This window comes from Canis aureus, chromosome 31, assembly GCF_053574225.1.
Source record: "Canis aureus isolate CA01 chromosome 31, VMU_Caureus_v.1.0, whole genome shotgun sequence".
Classification (NCBI taxonomy): domain Eukaryota; kingdom Metazoa; phylum Chordata; class Mammalia; order Carnivora; family Canidae; genus Canis; species Canis aureus.
The window spans coordinates 18,437,166-18,456,761 of NC_135641.1; the positions used below are offsets into that span (position 1 = coordinate 18,437,166).

The 19,596-nt window shown below is 36.2% G+C and overlaps 1 long non-coding RNA gene across 2 annotated transcripts in view; it reads right to left on the reverse strand.

The window, feature by feature from the left end:
- Positions 1-8,470: 8,470 nt before the first annotated feature.
- Positions 8,471-19,596, reverse strand: part of LOC144302449 (uncharacterized) — a 46,734-nt gene continuing 35,608 nt past the window's right edge. For both annotated transcript variants that reach the window (XR_013369290.1, XR_013369291.1), the window contains 2 exons: positions 9,587-9,749; positions 8,471-8,696 (listed from right to left, as the gene is read on the reverse strand). This is a non-coding gene — a long non-coding RNA (uncharacterized LOC144302449). The remainder of the gene's footprint in view (positions 8,697-9,586; positions 9,750-19,596) is intronic.

Genomic DNA, 19,596 nt, shown 5'->3' on the forward strand with positions numbered 1-19,596 from the left:
AAACTAAAAAAAAAAAAAAAAAATCTTTTAAAAAAATAAAGGAGAGACAAAGTCCTATACAAAAGTAATCTGCCTGGAGAAAAAAAAAAAAAAGATGCAGGGGCATTGGATGTGTCTAGAGCAAAGGATGCAGATGCCACTAAGACAGAAAATTGAGCTGAGTAAGTGGTCAGATGCCACAATATGAAGGGATTTATGTGCCAAGCCATGGCATCTGAGCCATATCCTAAAGTCTATGAAAATTGAGCCAAAAGGAATTCTACAATGAAATCAGCATATCAGAACAATCACCTTGGCTGTGAGGCTAAGATGGGGCTGGGGAGAGTGAGGTGGGAATGAAAAGCAGAGACCAGTTTGCAAAATGGTAGTACAGAGCTAAGGAACTGTGAAAACCTGTAGCAGTGAGTGAAAAAAGCAAGATTAAAAGATTTGAGGGGAATCCCTGGGTGGCGCAGTGGTTTGGCGCCTGCCTTTGGCCCAGGGCGCGATCCTGGAGACCCGGGATCGAATCCCACGTCGGGCTCCCGGTGCATGGAGCCTGCTTCTCCCTCTGCCTGTGTCTCTGCCTCTCTCTCTCTCTCTGTGACTGTCATAAATAAATAAAAATTAAAAAAAAATTAAAAAAAAAAGAAGCTCTAGCTCCATCCTTTAAAAAAAAAAATAAAAAAAAATAAAAGATTTGAGGGATAGAATAGATAAGATTTAGTGATAATTGATGAGGGCTGAGAGAGAGAGAGGGAGATATGTGATAAAGTTGGGTTTTGGAGTTAGATAAATATGAGCATGAGGGTGCCGCATCACAAATCTTGGAGACCCAGCATGGACTGAAATAAGTCAATCGGAGAAGGACAAATATTATATGGTCTCATTCATTTGGGGAATATAAAAATTAGTGAAAGGGAATAAAAGGGAAAGGAGAGAAAATAAGTGAAAATCTCAATGAGGGTGACAAAACATGAGAGACACCTAACTCTGGGAAATGAACAAGGGGTAGTAGGAAGGGAGGTGGGCGGGGATTGGGGTGACTGGGTGACGGGCACTGAGGGGAGCACTTGGCGGGATGAGCACTGGGGGTTATACTATATGTTGGCAAATTGAACTCCAATTAAAAAATTTAAAAAGAGACCCAGCATGATGAGAAAGGTAGAATAAGGTAATAAAAAAAAAGTGAAAAATGCCCAAGCAACAACTACTACATCCTTCTGCATCAAGAGCAGATAGTGAAAATGATTTCATACATTTCTCCCTAATCTTCTAACTTTCCTTATATATGGACCAACTCTGCTTTGCGTAGAACAAAATAGGTTTCTTAAGTAAAACTTTAGGGTATATTTGGAACAAAAGAATTTACTTGCAAAAGAAATTACTCTGCTAAAATTATTTTTGCCTTCTTACAAAAATGTACAAAACACTTTAAAATTCTGAATGGATTAGGTGATAAATAGGACAACTGTTAGCTTGCTTCCCAGAAATTTCCCTCTGATAATTAAACAACAACAAAAACACATAGTGAAAATATCAGAAATATGCAGAATCTTAAAGAAACAGATTTTTAACTGTATTAAGAAATATAAACAAGGTGTCCACTTAGAGCAGAAGTAAGTTAGTGCCATAGAAATAAACATAGGTAGAAGCAAAACAAGCATTTCTCAAGGAGAAGGATGAACATCTGGTCTTCCTGGCATATATATTCCTACTGCTGAGATGCATGAATAAAGCTATTAAAGTCTGATGCAATTAACAATTCAAATTTAAACTCCTTTTCCTTTGATTACAGATGCTTTACCAGGTCACATGCTTAAAATTTGGCTTCTGAAGTAAATATCTATTTTTAGTTTGTCCCATACCCATCTCTTCTTCTGAACAGAACACTCCACATTTGTGAAACCCCTCCTCTTTATCAGGGAAATGCTCCTTCTTTTTCCAGCAATATAACACAGTACCTGCCATGCTCTTAAAAACATATCCCTTAGTTACAGTAGAAAACACAATGGAAAACTGAGCCAATGTAGAAAAACAGTCCTGATAACATCATTCGAGGCATAGGGTCAAATTGTATTTGAAAGTCAGCCATACTTCCTAGACCTTTTAGTCATGTTAAGCATTAAATTTTGTATTTTGTATGCCACTTTGAGTTTCACTCTTTGGAACTTGCAACCTAGAGTCCTTATACTATGCACTATTATATTATGAGTAGAGGATACACCCTATCTCTAAGCTACCCATGAACTTGAAGCTGTATACACAATGAGTTTCTGGTCTTATAAAAAATTAACTGAGGGACGCCTGAGTGGCTCAGCAATTGGGAGTCTGCCTTCCACTTGGAGCATGATCCCAGGGCTCTGGATCAAGTCCGGCATTGGGCTCCTTGCGGGGAGCAGGCTTCTCCCTCTGCCTATATCTCTGTCTCTCTCTCCCTCTGTGTCTCTCATGGATAAATAAATAAAATATTTTTTAAAATTAACTGAAACACCAAAACCACAATACCAATATAAGACTCTGATCTTCAAGTCCATAAAAATATATCAATAGCCAACTGAAAAGAACACACTCTTCTCAAATTATGACCTTTTTTTAATTTTTTTTTTTTTAATTTAGGATAGTCACAGAGAGAGAGAGAGAGAGGCAGAGACACAGGCAGAGGGAGAAGCAGGCTCCATACACCGGGAGTCCGACATGGGACTCGATCCCGGGTCTCCAGGATCGCGCCCTGGGCCAAAGGCAGGCGCCAAACCGCTGCGCCACCCAGGGATCCCAAATTATGACCTTTTTAAAAAAAAAATTACAAGGTGGAAAAAGTAAAGAAAATTTTATCTATATCATTTGCCAAGTTAGAGGAAATGGAAGTGATTGTTTTATCTTAATTCACATAGTGATTACTAGACTTTAGTTTCAATAGAAAGTCAAGAATATTTCAGCTCCCTTCCCCATGGGAGATTCCCCCCTTTTATTAATTTAAGAAAATTATTCCAATGTCTCATTATTGAGTTACTAAAGCATTCATAAATTCAAGTCAGAGACAGGGTAGATGATCTCCAAAAGTAGAATAAAATAAACTAAATAAAATTTAGCTTAATTATGCATTAAAATGTGCTTATGAAGGCACAGCTCAAAAACAAAATGAATTATGTGTGAAATTGAGTTATGTTACTGCTTCGATATCAAAGCCAAAATGTCTGAGTCCATATATAGGGAGTTGTTAGTAAATACAGTAAGACAAGTTTGATTATTTTTGACAATGATTATATTTTAAAATTTATCATAACTTTTATGAAAAGTTTAATCCAATGACAAATACTTGTTTCCCCTTTCCTATTATACTTTGACAACTTAAATCAATGACTATATAAATTTGATTGAGATCACATATCATAATTTCAAATCAATATTCTGTAAAACTTGGGTATCATAGTCTTTATACTCCTACACAGTCTTACACATAATAAAAAATAATAATAAATAATGAGGTCCTCCTCAAATATTACACCATGTACTATACAACCTCATTACAGTAAATGCAGAAGTATTTTTGGAAATGAGTCTCTAGTAAAAATAATGTGTCTATATAATCTTCCTTAGTCAAGGTGTCAGGAAATAGCATTTGAATTGTGTTATAACATACCATCTGACAACAATGGTAGAAAAATGTATTCTAAACAGAGGGAAGGGCACCTAAGTGCCTCAGTGGATAAGCACCTGCCTTTGGCTCAGGTCGTGATTCTGGGGTCTTGGGATCAAGTCCCACAGCAGGCTTCCTGCAGGGAGCCTGCTTCTCCCTCTGCCTATGTCTCTGCTTCTCTCTCTCATTCTGCACCTCTCATGAATAAATAAATAAAATCTAAAATGAAGTAAAATATAATTGAGGGAACACAATGGTTCTCAATATGGAGAGGGGGTATTCCCTGAGAGGACATTAGACAATATCTGGAAACATTTTTTTTTAATTTTTATTTATTTATGATAGTCACAGAGAGAGAGAGAGAGGCAGAGACACAGGCAGAGGGAGAAGCAGGCTCCATGCACTGGGAGCCCGACGTGGGATTCGATCCCGGGTCTCCAGGATCGCGCCATGGGCCAAAGGCAGGCACCAAACCACTGCACCACCCAGGGATCCCTGGAAACATTTTTGCTTCTCAAATTGGAGGGTGCTACTGGCACATAGTGGGTAGAGGACAGTGGACAGCTAAACATTCTATAATGCACAGGATGTCCCACATGGAATTACCTGGGCCAAAATGTCAATAGTGTCAAAGTTGGCAAACCTTGAGCTAGGGAAATGAGTAAAAGAAAGGAATTAATGTGTTTAAAAAATAGTGCATAAATTATAATTACCTATTATCTACAAATTTAGCAGCTTAAAACAATACATATTTATTATCTCTGTGGATTTCTGTGGGTCAGAAATTTGGGGACAGATTATCTGAGTCCTTTGCTTCAGGTCTCTCAGGAGGCTGCAATCAAAGTGTTGGCCAGGGTTGAGGTCTCATCTGAAATCTTGACTGGAAAGGATTCGATTCTGAGCTCATATGATTATTGAAGAATTCAGTTTCTTGCAGATTCTCAGACTGAACTCCTTAGTTTCTGGCTGGCTGTAAGGCAGAGGTTGCACTCAGTTCCTTGCCATATGGGCCTCTCCACAAGGCAGCTCCCATTATGGCAACTTGTTTCATCACAGCCAGCAAGGGAGACAGTCTGTTAGCAAGACTATCTGTAGCACAATGATGAAAAATATAGGTATTCAATAATTAGTTGTTGAATTAAGATGAAATAAACATGCAATATTTAATTAATTGATTAAGCACCTTATTTGTCTTAGAATTACTAAGTACTCTGAACTCTCCATGGATATAGATACAGGTATATGGCATAAACTTAAGCTAAAGGCTCTTGATAAAATAAACTGAAGTTAACAAAATATTAAATATATAATCATCAATGAACTTTGGAAGAAGGCATATTAAGACCAAAAGAGCAATGAGAAAAGAGATCTACTATCCAATCACTTCTATGTACTAAGTAATTTTCAGGCATTATTTTTTAGCATATGTTCATAAGACATAAGGAACCCCTATAACTCAACAATAAGACAACTCAATTTTTTTAATGAATAAAGGATTTATTTATTTTTTTTTGAATAAAGGATTTAAATAGACTTTTCTTCATAGCAAATATACAAATAGCCAATAAACATATGAAAATATCCTGAACATCATTAGTTATTAGAGAAATACAAATTAAGGCCACAATGAGATACAATTTTATACTCAGTAGCTATGCCAGTAAAAAAATTAAATGGAAAATAACAAGTTTTGACAAGTACCAGAGAAATTAGAACTCTCATACATTGCTGATGTGAAGGTAAAATTAGGACTCTCATACATTGTTTGTGCTGCCACTATAGAAAACATTTGGTATTTCCTTTAAAACTTAAATATTACCATTTGAGCCAACAACTCCACTCCTAGACCTAAGAGCACTGAAAACCTATGTTCACACCAAAACTTGTACACATATGTTCATAGCAACATTAATCATAATAGCCAAAAAAGTAAAACAACCCAAATGCCCATTGAGTGGTAAATAAATAAAATGTGACATATCCATACAATGGAATATTATTCAACAGGTAAATAAAAGGAAACTCTGATATATGCTACAAGAATGAATCTTGAAATATTATGCTAAGTGCAAGAAGCCATTTATATGAAATGACCAGAATAGGCAAATCAATGGAAAAACATATAAATGGTTGTCTAGTGTTGAGGGGTTGGGAAAAGTGGAAATGACTGCTGATGGGTACAAGGTTTCTTTTTTTTTAAGATTTAGTTATTTATTTTAGGGAGAGAGCACACATGTGCTCCCAAATGAGTGCATGGGGAGTGGGTTGAGGGTGGGGAGGAAGGCAGAAGGGGTAGAGGAAGAAGGAGAGAGAAACTCCAGCAGACTCCACACTGAGTGTAGACCCCAACACTGGGCTGGATCCCACCATCCTGAGATCATGACCTGAGCTAAAACCAAGAGTCAGAAGCTCAACCCACTGTGCCACCCAGGTACCCCTGGTACAGGGTTTCTTTTAGCATCGTTTCTTTTAGTCACAAAATATTCTAAAAGTAGATTATTGTTATGATGGAATTACCCTGTAAATAACTTTTTAAAAAACCCACTGCGTTATGCACTTTAAATTGGTGAATTGTATATTATGTTAATTATAACTCAGTAAAGGTGATTTTTCAAAACAGATTCAAATCCCCCAAGGTTTGGCTCCAAATCCCTTGCTACTACACCATTTTGTAATCAGCATAGGATATTACAGTTTTATTAAAGAAAAAAATACTTCATTAAGTAAATTCTATTCCTGAAAAATGCAAAATGCAAAAGGTAAATAGCTAGATAGAAAAGGATAAATTCTCAACAAATTTTCTCGAAGAATTTTTCCAATTTTTAAATTGTATCCTTAAAAGAAAAAAATCAGGTCTGGTGTTCATATATACCCAATTTGGAATATCATGCCAGAAAATAATTCTCCCTATAACTTTCCCTAATGTATAACTTTATAAGACCTCTTATAAAACAGCAATAAGTAGAAAATGTAAAAGCCACATAAAGAAATAATAATACCAGCTACCATTGATTAAACATTTTCTCTAGGCTAGATATACTTTATCTGTATTAACTGATTTAATCCTTTCAAATACTGAATGGGGGATCCCTGGGTGGCGCAGCGGTTTAGCGCCTGCCTTTGGCCCAGGGCGCGATCCTGGAGACCCAGGATCGAATCCCACATCGGGCTCCCAGGGCATGGAGCCTGCTTCTCCCTCTGCCTATGTCTCTGCCATTCTCTCTCTCTCTCTCTCTCTCTCTCTCTCTCTCTCTGACTATCATAAATAAATTAAAAAATTAAAAAAAAAAACAACATTCAAATACTGAATGGTAGTCTAAGCTCACATACCAGATCAGTGTCCTTCTTCTCCATAGCAACCATTGAACTACGCAATTAAAATTTGTGTTTTGGAAAAACAACTATACATTATGACAATGACCTCTCAGGAGGTTCACAAATAATTGAGACCATGAGTGAATACCAAAGTTGATTGTACTGATAACCCCTCTTATCTTATACCCCCACTTCTGTCTCAAATGACACCAGTATTCCAATAGCTCATCATTTCTTCATGACTGGCCTTAGTTCTCCTTCAATGCCATGAGGAAAGGAAAGAAAAGAGTGACAATTCTACCTCTAATTAGAATGTCCTCTCTCTGTTATACACATACATATATATATGTATATTTATACATATATTTCAGATAACCATTGTCAAAGTCATCTGATTAATATGCTCTATTATTGGGGAAACTTAACCAATGTCTGTCCAGGAAAGCTCCCTCTTGAGGCAGGAATTCCTCTTTTACTTTACGATTTCATTTTTCTTCACTGACCTCATAAATTAAAATGCTTTTACCTCAAGGACAGCAGGAAGGATCTTAAATTTTTATGCATCATTATTTGGAACCCTTCTTTCCAAACAATCTGCATGTTGAGACCTTATTGATATGGAATTAGAAGGACCAGAACCCAATCACCTGGCCTCCCCTCTAAGGATACTTCAGGGAGCTATTAGAAATCACTGATGGAGGTACACTAAATTGGGAGAACAAAAGCCTGGATCAGGGATTATAAAAGTGCAACCCCACGGGCCAAATCTGCCTTGTAAATGTGTTTTGTCTGATTCACATTGTTTTTGTTTTCGTTTTTCTTTGTCAGTATTTTAAAATTGAAATCTTTTATATAAACTTTCTGGATTCCCAGCTTTTATTTAAAAATCAGATGATCTGGGGGCATGTGAGTGGCTCAGTCAGTTAAGCATAAACTTGATTTCAGCTCATGAGACTGAATCCCAAGTTTGGCTCTACACAGAGCATGGAGCCTGCTTAGGATTCTCTCTCCCTCTCTCTCTGCCCCTACCCATCCCCACTCCTGCTTTAAAGTGCTCTCTTAAAAAAACAAAAAAAAAGATGATCTGGCTATACTGAGTCCCTGTTTCTATATGTGAATAATCCACTAGATCTGTGTGTCAGTGACTCTTTCACATAAGCTATTTGCCACATTCCCTAACACCCCCTCTTATGTTATAATTTATAACCTTAAATTGTTTCTTACCTGGCCCTGGCAGCAGTTGACGTTGTGATCGCCAACCAAACTGCTAATAAAAATGATGCTGCCAAGAAGCTGATTGACCTTCAGCAAGTTATTGAGTCTTTTTGGGATTCAGTGTGTGCACTTAACCCTGGGAAGGGGAGCTCAGGGCACATGATATCTTCATTCAGTGTGTGCACTTAACCCTGGGAAGGGGAGCTCAGGGCACATGATATCTTCATCTCTAAGAGTAATTATAACTCTTCTATAACTGACAGAAATGGGCTTCCTGCTATAACTTCTATCAGTGAAATAATGTCTTGACTATCATTAAACTAATTTTAACATAGTCTGTTTTATTAGTGCATTTAATCACAAGAAAACAGTTCACTGTTAAGAGCACTGAAAAGAAATACACTTCAACAGTAAAGCCCTTCAAAGGGCTTATCCCAAGAAGGGCTTGATTTGGAAAACTGTGACTGAATGAGCAGCCTCTCTGAACACCTGGGACTGCTGACTTCAATTAGATTACAGCTGGTATTGTTCATTGTCTAGTTAAAGCCTAACAAACAAAAGAGAAAGGGATATAGTCATTCTCTACAATTAAATCATCTACACAACTGATTTCAAAAGTGATTTTACCCAGGATTTACCCAAAATTTCTTTGCCATAATTACTCTACATTATCTAATTTGGATTTGTTTTCAATCTATTATTTCAAAAAATTAAGTCACTTAAAAAGCACTGAGTAATTTTCTTGCTAGTATCTGCCACTTTAGATCACATTCTCAAAAGTGCATTTGCTGGATCAGACTACACCAAGTGTATACAAAACCATTATCTTCTGGGATCATCAAAAAATCAATGTCAGATTTTCTAGGAAATAAAATAATAAGCAAACTGATAGACTGATAACTTGTCATTACAAAAGATTATTTTTATGTCACCAAGTGAGAAGAGTTTAAGACCTTGCCACTCAAGGTGTAGTTGGTAAATAAGCAGCAGCATCTCTTACAGGGAGCCTGTAAGAGAAGCACAATCTCAGGCTCCGCCCCAGACCTGCTGCATTAGAACCCACAGGTTAGCCAGATCCTCAGATGACTGATGTGCAGATTAGTTTGGAAAGTACTGGTCTGGACACAAAGGAAGAGTACTCTTGTTAGAATGGATAGGCTGAGTTCTAATCCTGATACTTCCTCTTATTAGCCACACTTAATTTCTACAGTTTCTTCACCTGTAAAATAAGACTACTGTATCAACTACCTCAATCGATTCTCCCTGATTATATCTACCTATTACATCTGATGACCATGACACAGAATATGTCTAGAGTAAACACTTGCCAAATCTAGCTACCAAAAAAAAGTTAGAATCATATTGTAACCCCTATAAAAATTTGACTCTACTTTGAAGCTAAAACTCAAATGTATTTTTACAAATCAAATTTTTTACCAGGAGCTGAATCTGTTCATTTTGATTAAAATATAGAATTATTTTCTTTGATGTTTTTTCTTAAAGCTTTAAATGGAGATTAAAAGAGAACTGGTTTCCTTCCTCTTCTCTCTTGCTTCTCTCCCAACTCATCCTTCCTCCAAATACAAATGAAGGGAGATGCCTAAAGAGAAAAAACTGATTGAGCACTGCAGTGATTTTTCAGGACGCCCAAATAAATCTAAATTAAACTCCTTCAAAGCCCCATATCCAGCCCCAAAGAATCATGCTGTTAAATAGATAAAAGATAAGATAGCAACACAAAGCAAACTTATCCACAGCACAGATGCAATGTTTGTTTAAAAGCCTTGGTCTGTTCAGAGAGAAGGCAGCAAGATAACAATAACAAAGGTTTGCTAAACTAAATGAGGAAAATCAAAACAGACAACGGGACTAAATATAACAAAGACACCATAACAGATACCTCTGAGTTACATGGATAACATATTGGATGTGGGGGATGAACAATCCCAGGCAGCACCTTATAAGAATCCTTTGACTAACTTGGGACCCCAGCTTTTGAACTATGGGCCAAACCTATAAACTATAAGATACTCTACCGTATTTGTAATACAAAAGAAATTGCTCTTCCAATTTTGGTTAATAATGGGTTTTCTATATAAATTATTATCTTAACTTAGATTTTAAATTTTTATTTTATAAAATCCATTTTAAGTCATATAACTCTCTAGTTACCATTTGCTTATGGAGCTTACACATGAGCACTTTAATGTTTTTCCCAGTGCTACTAGAATAATAGTCCCCACTTGTCAAACAGCAGCCTTTCCATCATCCCTGGTGTCTCTCGGATATCTCAAAGCTAGGGAATATCTCACATTGAATTTACACAGCTTCCTATCTACTGTCCACATACTCTGGCTCCTAACATTCCTCTTGGCTAATACAATTTCTCCTGTTATGCTTGGCAAGAAGCTGCATGGTGGTTATAACCTTTGACATCCTCCACGGTGCCTATTCTCTCAACTTCTGGGGCCTGGAACACCGTCCTGCCTGCCTCCACGTTCCTGGCATAAACACCATCTACAGCCCAATTTTGGTCACCAATACACTGATGTTAACCCAGTCCTGACATTCAGTCCTCACCTGGAACAAAAGGTTTTCACGTTTTCAACTCCACATACAAAAAAGTAGAAGGAATCAACAGCAGAAATGCTTGGGCTCATAGTGATAAAGTGCTTTCAACTTTACCACCTGACCATCTCTTTTCCAGAGTCATAAGCACCCACAAGATTCTAAGCAGGAAGAAATTTTAGCCTCACATCTGTATCCTATACTAATTCTCCCTTCCCATTGTGATAGACACCTTCATTTGTTGTGATGATTCCTTTCTCTCAGGAGCCCTTTAATCACTTACTTCATTCTGACCTCAAGGACTCTTATGGACCCACTGTCTATCCTTCAAAAATGTCATAAATGCTTGGATCTCAGGCAAATCAAGAGATGAAGTTAGAAATAAGGGTAGGGCTGAGAGGAAAGTGTTTCTCATACCTCCACATACTCAGTACTGATCTCGCTAGCCCACATCAGCACCAGAGTTTCAATTGCTCCATAAATTTGCCAACATTTGATATGGTCAGAGATTTTTTTTTGTTATTGTTTTTGTTTAATTGTAACTGCTCTAAGGATATGCAATCCCAGTTGTTATTATATTATTTTCATTCCTTGGATTTCCTTGACATAGCTTATACTATTCTACCAATTGAGGGGGGAAAAAATGACACATATAATTATGTGATATGTAACAAAAGGATAGGGTATATTTTTTTCTTAAGTTATTTTTTCCACAATGGCAAATATCTTAATATCTGTACTTATCAATAATTTAAAAATGCCTTAAGATGTATATTATCTAAGTATAATGTATATTATCTTTAAGTATATTTTTTTCTTTAAGTATATTTTTAAGTTTAGTTTATTCTAGCCTTTTTAACTTCTTTGCCTAGAAAGAATACAGAAAATAATCAAATTATTGAAAACACAAGTGCCCAAATTACAAAATCATAAAGTCACTCAAGAAATCAAAGAACTATTTATCACATACCAAATTGGTAAAGGTTTTTGAAATGATATCTCTAGGGTTGAAAAGGGTGGGTAAGGTAAAATACACATTCTCATATGTTACTCATGGAACAGACTTTTTAGAAAGCAATTTGGCAGGCAGCCTCGGTAGCTCAGCGGTTTAGCGCCACCTTCAGTCCAGGGCGTGATCCTGGAGACCTGGGATTGAGTCCCACGTCGGGCTCCCTGCATGAAGCCGGTTTATCCATCTGCCTGTGTCTCTGCCTCTCTCTCTCTCTCTCTCTCATGAATAAATAAAAAAAATCTTTTTTAAAAAAAAAGAAAGCAATTTGGCTGTTTATGGTGAGAGCCTTAATTAACACTGCTCATATCATTTGACTCAATAATATCACTCCAAGAAATGTATTAACTCTAAATAAATAGTCAAAGATATCGACAAGTATTTTACTTCAAGGATTTCAGCATTATTTATAAAGCTAGAAAAATGGAAATAACCTAATTATCCAAAAGTAAAGGAATGGCTAAATCAATTATGGCTTACACATATGATATTATGCTGCCAATAAAAATCAAAGAATATTTGTCACATAAATAAGTGCTACTCAAATAACATTTTAAAGAATGAGACATAAAGATTACCAAAATTTTATACAGGAAAACAATGTACCTTAAAATGCAAAAAGGAAAAATACTAAAAGTTTAACAGTGGAATATGTCCCTGAAGAGTTTACACTTGAGTTGGTTGTTACATTGAGTTGATAGATGTGTTCCTTATACCTATTTAGCAATATACAAATAGTATATCAAAGCACAGAGGTTTGACCAACTAATTATTATCTGTGTACAAGGAATATCCTTTGAACTGAATCTGGAAGAATGAGTTGTTTTCCAGATGGAGAACTAGTAGAAAGGCATTCTTGGAGGAAGAAATAATGTATGCAAAGCCAGCGAGTTGTGTATCCCTGGTATCTAGGTTAAGGGCCAAATACTCAATGTTTGTTGAATACACTAATGAATGAGTTGTAAAGAAACATAATTTCATTCTCTCTGACTCTTCCTTGTCTCCTGTTTCAGCCACTAAAAGCTTACGATTATAACATAAGGATATATTACAAATATCTAAATTAATCTTATATCAGTTATATCTTAGAATGTTGCTCCTTAAAATCATCTTGCAATTTCTTTATTTCATCAGTAGTTGATGAGTAATTTATTGAATAGTTAATGTAAGAGGAAGACCCCCTGAGAAATTATTTGAGGGTTTTAACTCTTTACCTTATATCTTAAGGAACAGCTGACATTTAGACCAAGAGCCCTTTGTCTACCTACCGACTATAAATCAAAAGAAAGAATGCAATTGAGTTTGGGCACTTTTATTTTTTTTAAAAAATAGACCTACTACAAGGGGATCTCTGATACAATTTAGGCTTCTTTTAAAAAAGATTTGTTTGCTGTTGTTTATTCTTCCTAAAATAACAAAGTGATATCTTGGCAATGTTGATTGCAATGTTGATATTAAAATCCCTGAACATTAATACTTAATTCCTGAGTCATTATTTATTTTCACATCTTCTTTTGTCAGCAATTAGGAGATGGAAGCCTTGGATGGAAACTTGGTAATGTTTTTCTAATCTAATGATAGATGACAGAAAAAATGTCTACTGAAAGGAAAAGCAGAGGGATATAATCTCACCCAGGACAAGATTTAATTCATAGATAGGAACTTAAATTCAATGAGATATTTATTATTAAAATAATAGCAACTGAAAACTCTTTTCTTATCATTTTAAATACTAACTACTCTATATTAAGACTAGCAAAATGTTATAGATAAGATAGCGTTCCCCACAGGTGTGAAATCTAACAGAAGATCCCTACATATGGGTGCCTGGGTGGCTCAGTCAGATAAGTATCTGACTCTTGATTTGAACTCAGGTCATGATCTCAGGATTATGAGATCAAACCCTACACTGGGCTCCATGTTCAGCATGGCATCTGCTTGGGATTTTCTCCCTCTGCTCCTCCCCAACTCTCTCTCCATAATAAATAAATAAATTACTTAATTAATTAATTAAATCTTTAAAAAAAAGAAGAGCTCCACATGTCACCAAAGAGCCTCAATAAGGGTGAATAGAAACAAAGAGCTCTAGCACCAAAGAGTACCTTTTAATTGTGAAATGTACTTTTAATTGTGAAATGCCAAACTTCTACCCAAAAGAGCAGAGTTGGTCATATCTACAGCAAGAGAACCAAATGGATCACACTTTGTTGTACAAATGAAGGTTTTGCAGTAGAAATAAATACTGAGAAAACTGAGTGATCACATGCGTATGGATAGTTACTCATGCAGATGCATAAGACTCTTCACTGTTGAAATCTGCACCATTGCAATAATGCAAATCATGATTTAGGGGGTGAAAAACACGGTCATTAAATCAGTGTGGTTCATTTAAATTGGCTTTGTACTTGTTGGTATTTGATTTGCAATGTTTTTTTCATTGTTATATAAGCCTTAGTTTCATGTTTGTACGTATTTTAAGGTTATTTTTTAACAATCTTTTTTTCCTTCAAAAGAGATATACACATTCTTTGGTGGAATATAAGGTATAACTTGGCTAAGAACTGACTTATCATTTGACTCCCCGCACAAATCCACCTATAGGGTAGAACTGTTACTCTGGCCAGAGTGTGCCAGTAGCTGTTTCCTGTGGCAGTTTTACAAGTTGTGAAAGTAGTACTTTACCCTATATATCAATCAATCTCTATGAACCTGGTTGAAATAGTTCGGGGCAGGAATCCAATTCAGGTGATTAGGTTGAACTATGTGAAACTGCCAGTTTGGTAAGTCTTAAAATGAGTTAAATTATTACCATTTTCTTATCATGCAACATAATACATACTCAAGCCTCTTTTTCTTCAAGGAGAGCCTGACCTAAAACAGTATGAGACCTCTTAAAAAATACAGACCTCTTAACAGGCAACTAACCTCTGATACCATCCTGATATTCACGAATGCCATTCATTCAAAGTAGCATTAAAAAATAAAGGCCTTTTTTGTCTCTTCCTAGTGCTGCCTGAGAGGTGGCAGCCATCTTCTATTCATCATCATGGCCACCCTTAGACCTCTTGTGAAGCCCAAGATCATTAAAAAGAGGACCAAGAAGTTCATCCGGCATCAATCAGACTGATATGTCAAAATTAAGTGCAACTGTTGGAAACGCAGAGACATTGACGATAGGGTGCACAGAAGATTCAAGGGCCAGATCTTGATGCCCAGCATTGGTTACAGGAGCACCAAGAAAACAAAGCACATACTGCTTAGTGGCTTCCGGAAGTTGTTGTCTACAACATCAAGGAGCTTGAAGTGCTGCTAATATGCAACAAATCTTACTGTGCAGAGATGGCTCACAGTGTCTTCTCCAAAAACCAAAAACCAGTGTGGAAAGAGCAGCTCAGCTGGCCATCGGAGTCACCAATCCCAATGCCAAGCTGCACAGTGAAGAAAATGAATAAACAGATGGCTTATGTACACATTGTATTTGTGTTAACAGAACCATAAAATTACCAAAAAAGGGCTTTTTTATATATAAAAACAATATAATGGAAAAAGCAACTATGTAATACACTTAAATTCAAAAAATAAATTCAATATGAAAAAGATAGAAATCATGAAATATATAATTAGACAATAAAAGTGGGACATTGGAGTTTTGAGAAGATGGTGGAATAGGAGGATCCTGAGCTCACCTCAACCTACAGACACACCAAGATAACAGCTAAGTCTATGCAACTAACTGAAAACAACCTGATGACTGGCAGAACAGACTTTCCACAGTTAACCACAGTAGGAGGGGCAGAAACACAGTTGGGAACAAAATCCCCACCACCATCATGCAACCTACCACAAATGGAAGGGACATCACAAGCATGGAGAAGTGAGAAGATCAGGTACTCCTGACACTGGGGACCCCTACTGGGAAGACAATCCCCATAACACCTGGTTTGAAAACCAGTGGGACTTAAACTCATGGACAGCCAGATGGCAATAGAAAACTGAGTCTCCATCCTTAAAGAGCCAGCATACTAATAACTTGGCCCAGAGATAGCACAGAAGCAGTAGTTTGAAAAGCGCTTGGGGTATATGTGAAGAAGATTTCTGAATAATCATAGAACATATGCAGAAGGGGAAGGGATCTGCAGGAGATTTCTCTGGGAACAAAAGTGCTCAGAGGCACCATTTCTCTTCTCCTTTCCACCTCACTTCCCAATCTAAATGGCTGGAAACTTGGGGGAATAGTGCTAACACTCTTCGTCTTCCTTGCTAGCACTTCATGCCCCATCCTGGCATTCCTCTGAAAACTCACCCTGTCAAACTTACCTGCTTTGGCAGGCATCTTTCCAAAGTGGCTCCTGCACTGCCACACCAAGCAGGCAGCCCCACCAGAACCAGTGCCACCCAATGGTGAAAAACTGAGTTTTTTCATCAAAGATCAGGAAAAAGAAAAGGATGTCCACTCTCACCACTCTTATTCAATATAGTACTGGAAGTCCTAGCTTCAATGATCATAGAAGAGAAAAAAATACAAGCATCCAAACTGTTAAGAAAGAAATAAAATTCTATTTGCAGATGACATGATACTGTATACAGAAAACCCAAAAGAAACAACCAAAAAACTTTAAAACTGTTAAATGAATTCCATAAAGTTGCAGGATACAAAATTAATATGCAGAAATCTGTAGCATTTCTATACACTAATAATTAAGTAGTAGAAAGAAAAATTAAGAAAACAAACCTACTTACAATTGCACCAAAAAGAATAAAATATCTAGGAATAAATTTTATCAAGGAAGTGAAAGACCTATACTCTCTCTGAAAACTACAAGACATTGATGAAAGAAACTGAAGACAATAAAAACAAATGAAAAGACTACCATGCTCATGGATTGGAAGAACAAGTATCATTAAAATGTCCATACTACCTAAAGCAAGATTCAATGAAATACATATCAAAATACCAACAGCATTTTTCACAGAACTAGAACAAGCAATCCTAAAATTTGTTTGGAACAAAAGACCCTGAAGAGCCAAAGCAATCCTGAGAAGGAACAACAAAGCTGGAGGTATCACAATCCTAGATTTTAAGATGAACTACAAAGCTATACTAATCAAAACAGTATGGTACTGGCACAGAAAACAGACATATAGATCAACAGGACAGAAGAGAAAGCCCAGAAATAAACCCACACTTACATGTCAACTAATCTATCACAAAGGAGGCAAGAATATATAATGGGGAAAAAGTATCTTCAATAAACGGTGCTGGGAAAACTGGACAGCTACATGCAAAAGAATGAAACTGGACCACTTTTCTACATCATATGCAAAAATAAACTGAAAATGGATTAAAGACCTAAATGGGAGACCTAAAACCATAAAACTCCTGAAAGAATGTAGACAATAATCTCTTTGACCCTGGCCTTAGCAACATATTATAGATATGTCTCCTATAGCAAGAGAAACAAAAGCAAAAATAAACTGTTGAGAATACACCAAAATAAAAAGTTGTACAGTGAAGGAAATCATCGCAAAACAAAGAAGCAACCTACTGAATGGGAGAAGATATTTGTAAATGAAATATACAAATTAAGGGGTTAATATCCAAAATATGTAAAAAAAAAAAAAAAAAACTTATACAACTCAGCACACATAATAATAACCTGATTAAAAAATGGGTAGAGGACCTGAATAGACATTTTTCTAAAAAATATATACAGATGGAAAACAGATGCATGAAAAGATGCTCAGCATTACTAATCATTAGGGAAGTGAAAGCCAAAACTACAATGAGATACTACCTCATTCCAGTCAGAATGGCTAGTATCAAAAAGATAAGAAATAACAAGGATTGGCAAAGATGTGGAGAAAAGGGAACACTTGTACACTTTTGGCAGGAATGTAAATTGGCAAAACAGCAAACTTTCAAAACATTATGGAGGTTCTTCAAAAAATTAAAAATAGAAATACCATATGATCAAGTAATTCTACTACTCCACTACTAGGTATATACCCAAAGAAAACAAAAATACTAATTTGAAAAGACATATGTACCCCTATGTTTACTACAGCATTATTCTCAATAGCCAAGATATGGAAGCAACACAAGTGTCCATCAATAAATGATGTGGTATATGCATATATTTATATATTTATATATATAACACATATGCACACACACATACATGCATACATATACACACACAACAGAATATTATTCAGCCATAAAAAGGAATGCGATCTTGCCACTTGTGACAACATGGTTTGACCTAGTATTATGCCAAGTGAAATAAGTCAAATGAAAAAGATAAACACCATATGACTTCATTTACATGTAAATTCTAAAAAAAAAAAAACAAAAAAAAAAACACTCTTTTTTTCCCAAAGATTTATTTATTTTGAAAGAGAGAGAGCACACACAAGCCGGGGGAGGGACAGAGGGAGAAGGAGAGAAAGAATCTTAAGTAGACTTCCCGCTGAATGCAGAGCCCAGTACAGGGCTTGATCTCATGACCTCAAGATCGTAACTCCCAGATTATGACCCGAGCTGAAACCAAGAGTCAGACATTCAACCAACTGAGCCACTCAGGTATCCCTAAACAAACTCTTAAATATAGGAAACAAACTGGTAGTTGCCAGAGGGGAGGATACCTGGTCGGGTATGTGAAATAGATAAGGCAATTAAGAGGTACAATGTTCCAGTTATAAAATAAATAAGTCACAGAGATGAAAAGTACAACATAAAGAATACAGTCAATAATATTTTGTGTACGGTGACAGACTGTGACAGCCCCTATTGTGGTGAGCACTGAGTAATGCACAGAATTATCTAATCAATGTTATACATCTGAAAAAATATACCATTATATGCTAATTATACTTGAATAATTTTTAAAGTAATAAATAAATAAAAGTGGGACACTGTCTTGAGGAACTTCTTGACTACTGATTAGGGAGCCCTCCTCTTTAGGTCAGAAATTAGTCAATCATTTTTTGTATGAAGCAGTGCAGAAAAATTTCAAAACTCCCAGAAACAGATATGAGTCAGAATCGTTTTTCAATAAAATTCTTTTTATTTCCCAATCAAAATAAAATTAAAAAGCCATTAAATATTACCCACAGTGTTTGCTCAGCCTTTTTTGTGAGGCATCTTTCCTTTTATTGTTTCAAATCTCCTAACAGTGATGAATTCCTACCCACATCCAACCATAGGAGAGAGGACAAATAAAGGTTTGTCCAGTTATTGCTTCATTGGAACTGAGGTGATCTGCTTCCTGGTTTCACACCAAACATGATTGTTAGTGTCAATATCCAAGCACAACTTTTCTGGTCTCATTTGGGGCCCTGAAATGCATATTCCACTTTCTTCCAACAAATATTTCAAAATAGCCAAGCATGGCAAAACCCTCATGATACAGGGCAAGAGATGAAGAAATCTGAAGAACACGTCAAGTTCTTGTTACTTTTCATGTTTAATGTTCATAACTTACCCCTTAGGAAGGAAAAAACCCATATCTTGTATATAGTAGCTCCATATCCACTTGGTTCCCAGATAAAGAAAGGAGTACCCCCTTGACAAATGGCCAATAAACCCTGGCTTCAGAAACATGCATGATATTTTACTATTTCCCTGGCATGACACCAAAGAGCTGAGGTTAAGGTTCTGTGATGTATTCACAGAAGAAAAAAATGTGATTTGTTGGATCTATAAAAAGAACTGAGTAAAATTATAATAAATGACAAAATATTCCTGAAGTTCTGTGATAGTAAAGTTATTAGTCACTTGTTTAGTCATTCAACAAATGTTTACAAGAATCTATTATATGTAAGGTACTGTATTAATACAAATAATTAACATTTATTGAGTATTTAATTG